Genomic DNA, 6,166 nt, shown 5'->3' on the forward strand with positions numbered 1-6,166 from the left:
AATTTATTTTTCATAAATAGAAACCATCTTCTAAAATCCAAAGCAGAACATAAGTAGGGATGATGCTGACCCTAAATGTTTCACAGTAGCAATGACAGCCCATGTTTGGTGGCTACCTCTGTACTGGGTAACTGCTCTGTGCTAGATAATTTAAAAGTGTAAAAAATAGAAAACAATATACGAACAGATTTTTTTTGGCGATCTTTGGCTAGCAAAAGTAAATCAAGGTGAATGATAAGAGAAAGAAATTGGGTCGGAGTCAGACTGATAGCTATAGACTCTTTTATATCTTAGGTTCTTACTTTGTCTTATTTTCATATTACATCTTTTGGCCAATCTAGTTAATGTTTTACTTGATTCTATTTTTCTTTTTAACCAGTGTTTTATTTTAAAGGTTTAAAACTCACAGAATTTTGAAAAGAATAATATAGTGAACACCTTTATCTCCTCCTGTATTTCCTAATTGCTAATTATTGGTATTTTAATATATTTTACCTTTATCTATCATTTATTTATCTATCTTGCTTTCTCTTGATAGCTATCTAGGTCTGTATATATATATAGCTATTCACATACATATATCAGTGGCAATTTGTGCCCCATCCCCAAGGGATATATTACAAAGCCTGGAAATATTTTTAACTATTAAAATTGGAGAGGGATGGTACACTCATCTACTGGTTGAAGACCACAGATGCTTCTAACTGTTCTACAATATATCAAGCAACCCTCCATAACAAGGAATTATCTAGTCCAAAATGTTAATAATGCTGAGGTTAATGAAAGGAATAACACTTCATGCTCACAACATTTATATATATATGAGTATATGATACAATATATACTCAAAATAAATATATAAAGTTTAATACTGATACAATATTATTTTCTATCAGTGGTTCCTTGGACTTTTTTTCAGTTCAGAATCCAATCAAAGATCATGCATTGTGTTTAGTTTCTTATCTCTTTAGTTTCATTTAATCTCAGACTTTTTGTCTTTAACATCATAGACGTTTCTTAAGAGTCCAGGCTAGTTGCTTTGTGGAGTGTCCTGAAATTTGGATTCGTCTTATTTAGGGCCAGATAAAACCTTCTTTTAAGGAATGCTACATGGATGATGTTGTGTTCTTCCTAGTGTATCATATCAGGGGGCCCATGACATCAGTCTGTCCCAGTACTGATAATGTCTAGTTTGGTAATATACTAGAACAGTTTCTATTAGATTACTCCATTGTAAAGGAAAATTTTTCCTGCTTTGAAATTAATTAGTATTCTGCAGCATAAATCTTGCATATTATGTGAGGATTCTGTCTCCTAACACTATTTTCAGCCAATTATTTTAGCATCCATTGATTGCCTGAATCAATTATTGTGTTGTGCTGTGCTGTACTTAGTCACTCAGTCATGTTTGACTCTTTGCAACCCCATGGATGCAGCCCATCAGTCTCCTCTGTCCATGGGCATTCTCCAGGCAAGAATACGGGAGTGGGTTGCCATGCCCTCCAGGGGAATCTTCCCAACCCAGGGATCGAACCCAGGTCTCCCACACTGCAGGCAGATTCTTTACCATCTGAGCCACCTATTAACTGGCCACAAAACAGTGATTTTCTAATTCTGTCCTTTTACAATTATTGGTTATCATTTTGCTGGATTCAGCAGTAAAGAATCTGCCTGCAATGCAGGAGCTACAGGGAATGGGTTTGATCCCTGGGTCAGGAACATCCCCTGCAGGAGGGCATGGCAACCCACTCCAGCATCCTTGCCTGGAGAATCCCATGGACAGAGGAGCTTGGTCGGTTGCAATCCATGGAGTCTCAAAGAGTCGGACACAACTGAGCGACTGAGCACACACGCCTGCATGCCCTGCTCTGTGCCTGGTAAGACTGATCTGCATGTACTACATCCTGGGGCTTTACTGCCCTCTGGCCTCTTGTTGGGTTTGTCTCATTGGAAACAAAGACAAAAGACCAAAGAGATGGAGGAGAGTGAAGGTAAGTATTTACTGTTTTGTGCAACATCAGTATGGACTTGTCCAATGATTGTAAGTTTCCTATTTCTATCAGGGTACCCTTTCTGCGCAGCCCTCTTTTGTCTCCAGGCTCTAGTAACAGCAATCTCTTCTCCTTTAGGTCTAGAGGTTATAAAAAATTTTATTAATAGCTCAAGTTTTGGCACTAGCCTAGGATCTTGCACTTTCCCCTGTGGTTTTCCCACACTTTGCACATACATTGTACATAGTCCCTTTATTAAATGTTCCTCAAATTATCACATTTGAGACTACCATCTGTTTTCAGCTGTGGCCCTAAGTGACACACATGCCTTGAGCATTCCTTTCTTTCCATCACAGGAATCAAAGTGAAAGTAAAGTGAAAGTGAAGTCGCTCAGTCGTGTCCGACTCTTTGCGACCCATGGACTGTAGCCTAGCATGCTCCTCCGTCCATGGGATTTTCCAGGCAAGAGTACTGCAGTAGGGTGCCATTTCCTTCTCCAAGGAATCAGAAATCAGAATCACAGGAATCAGAGAGGCATCAAATAGCTCTTCAAGCTTTCATGCTATCCCTCCTTATTTTCCCTCATGGTGTTTTCCTAATAAATCCCTTGCACAGCTAATCTTGTCTTGGCATCTGCTTCTCGGAGGACCCGGACAAACACTAGCTCATTAACCTCAAGTGTTAACCCCATGCCTTGGGCCTTAGTTAAGGCTCACAGAAGAACTAAGAGGGGTGAATAATTGGGCATCAATTTGGTATCTATCTATTGAGATGATTCTATTGTAGCATATAAGCAAAGGTGTCTGATCTGATCTGATCTGATCTGATGGCAAAAAGATGGTTGTGTTAGACCTGGGGTTAATACCAATGCAGACAGACACATGATAGCAGCAGGAAATGTTGAAATGGAAATAATGTTGCAAGAAGTTCTAGGTTTCATCCTCATACTTCCTTTAATGTTGCTTTGTTTTGTCTTCCTTACTGTGGCTGAAAATAAATATACAGGGAAGCTGTTTGAGTAGCTGAACTTGAGAACTATGAGATGGTCTAGAGAGACCATGCTTGAGTTCATAGTAGACTCTATTAACAGAAAGATGGAAAAGGCATCAAAATCAGTTTGAATCGGGAGGCTGTCACTTATATGATCTTGGATGAGTTATTTAGCTTGATGAGATTTGCTTCTTTTATAAATAGGCAGGTAATAAACATATACTTTAAAATGCCATTTTGATGATTCATAACAATTTGTATAAAGCTCTTAACAGTGTGCCTGGAATAAACTGCAGTTATTTGGTTTATTATTCTGTTGTCTAAATGTGTGGATGGGGAAAGAGCTCAATCTATTGGTAAGATACTTGGAGTCCCAGTCTCCAAGGAGGGTGTCCCCACACTCCACTTAAACATGAACTCTGGGGCCCCACAGGTGAGCAGCCAGGACTTTCCCCCAAAACTCCAAGCACCCACATGCTTTCCTGTGCAATTGCCCACTGAGAGCCCCGCTGTTGTAATTAATAGTGGCAAAGTTTTAATGAACTCCGCAAGGAGATTTTTACTGACACTTACTTTTTAGATCCTGAAATAGTCTCTATTCCTTCGAGATCAATTAAAAAGTTTTTTTTTTCTATCTTCTCCAAGATGCCTGAGGTAACTTTCCAGCTGTGTCTTTTTTTAATGAGTTCTCTAAGAGGCTCCTGTGCCTTGAGATTCTATAGCAAACAGACTGAAGTTGCAGGAGTTCTTGGGGAGTAAGGGTATGAAAACTGAGAAACCCTAAAGGTGATTTCCCTGGACAGGCTGAGAGGTTGCACACACCTTTTAACTCAGAATCTCTCTAGAATCATTTGCAGTCACTGAGGGAAGGAGGAAGTGAGGGAGAGTTCTTTGGAAGTCTTTAAAAAGTCACTGATAGGCAAGGCTCTTCCAATTAGTTTCATACTTGAGTACAGACTTTGGGCCTCTGTCCTACTGGCTGGCAACTGGAAGACCTACAGCATTGACCAGATCTACACTGGGGAGCAGAAGCACATACACTCGCCCGCCCCATCCCCAGACTCAGGCTACCTCAGGGCTTTCATTAACCTGATGGCTGTATCAAGCGATCCCCTCATCCCCAAGAATCAGCAAAGATTTAATGCATATATGTGTGTGTACATATGTTATGCCATATGTGTATGTGCTTTTGTCGTTCTTGATATTTAGAGGCTAAGTCATATCCGATTCTTTGCGACCCCATGAACTGTAGACTGCCAGGCTCCTCTGTCCATGGGATTTCCCACGCAAGAATATTGGAGTGGGTTGCCATGTCCTTCTTCAGGGGGTCTTCCTGATCCAGGGATCGAACCTGTGTCTCCTGAATTGGCAGGCAGATTCTGTACCACTGGGCCACCAGGAAGCCCATGTATATGCTTCAGTTCAGTTTAGTTCAGTCACTCAGTCGTGTCTGACTCTCTGCGACCCCATGAATAACAGCATGCCAGGCCTCCCTGTCCATCACCAACTCCCAGAGTTCACTCAAACCCATGTCCATCGAGTTGGTGATGCCATCCAGCCATCTCATCCTCTGTCATCCCCTTCTCCTCCTGCCCCCAATCCCTCCCAGCATCAGAGTCTTTTCCAATGAGTCAACTCTTCACATGAGGTGGCCAAAGTACTGGAGTTTCAGCTTTAGCATCAGTCCTTCCAATGAACACCCAGGACTGATCTCCTTTAGAATGGACTGGTTGGATCTCCTTGCAGTCCAAGGGATTCTCAAGGGTCTTCTCCAACACCACAGTTCAAAAGCATCAATTCTCTGGCGCTGAGCTTTCTTCACAGTCCAACTCTCACATCCATTTTTGACCACTGGAAAAACCATAGCTTTGACTAGACGGACCTTCATTGGCAAAGTAGTGTCTCTGCTTTTGAATATGCTATCTAGGTTGGTCGTAACTTTCCTTCCAAGGAGTAAGTGTCTTTTAATTTCATGGCTGCAATCACCATCTGCAGTGATTTTGGAGCCCAGAAAAATAAAGTCTGACACTGTTTCCACTGTTTCCCCATCTATTTCCCATGAAGTGATGGGACCAGATGCCATGATCTTTGTTTTCTGAATGCTGTGCTTTAAGCCAACTTTTTCACTCTCCTCTTTCACTTTCATCAAGAAGCTTTTTGGTTCCTCTTCACTTTCTGCCATAGGGGTGGTGTCATCTGCATATCTGAGGTTATTGATATTTCTCCCGGCAATCTTGATTCCAGCTTGTGCTTCTTCCAGCCCAGTGTTTCTCATGATGTACTCTGCGTAGAAGTTAAACAAGCAGGGTGACAATATACAGCCTTGACGTACTCCTTTTCCTGTTTGGAACCAGTCTGTTGTTCCATGTCCAGTTCTAACTGTTGCAGATTGAACATTTGATTGAACCAATCAAGCAATTCATGATGACAACCATTTAATTTAACCTCATTTGTAGAAGCAAGTTTGGGTGATGAAGCAGGTAATGGAAAGGACTGATATTTCTTGCTGATGTGACCAGTTCTTCCGAGTTCTTTGACCTTGCATTTACACTGGTTTTCATACTTAACATCAAGCATACCAATGGAGCAAGATTAGGATTAAAGTAAATAGAAGAAAAACCTAGGATAAATTCAATTTGTTATATACAGTCCAGGCAGGAGAGACATTGACAAGATATTGCTGATGGAATTTAATAAAGAAGATCTAGACCATTATGTAAAAACAAATAATTTCCCCATTTCTGAAAAACCTCCCCCCCAAATAAGCCAGCAAACAACTAGTAGTCAAAAAAGCTTCCTGAATATGCTAGGGTTCATTTCTTGTGTAAAAAATTAGATGAATTAAATTCAATTTATTTTAGAGAAAGATAATCTTAGGGTGAAGAACTACTTGATAGAAATATAGAATTTGAAGTGTTAAGTATTCTTTTAGAGCAAGGAAGCTTTATCGTACATGAGTATCTTTTCTTCCTTTGGAGATACCACTGATATAGGTAATGGAGCAAAAGGTATAATCCGCAAGAACAAACAGAATGGCAGAGGAGACATAAGAAACAAGAGAATTGTAACATTAAAATACATTTATAAGAGTACATGGAGGAATGTTAGCTAATATATCAGAGAGGAAGCAACCAAATAACAAGCATGCAGAAGGGGAAGCCACTAAGCAGTAAAATGTGTTACC

The sequence above is a fragment of the Bos javanicus genome, chromosome 4 (genome assembly GCF_032452875.1).
Source record: "Bos javanicus breed banteng chromosome 4, ARS-OSU_banteng_1.0, whole genome shotgun sequence".
Lineage (NCBI taxonomy): Eukaryota > Metazoa > Chordata > Mammalia > Artiodactyla > Bovidae > Bos > Bos javanicus.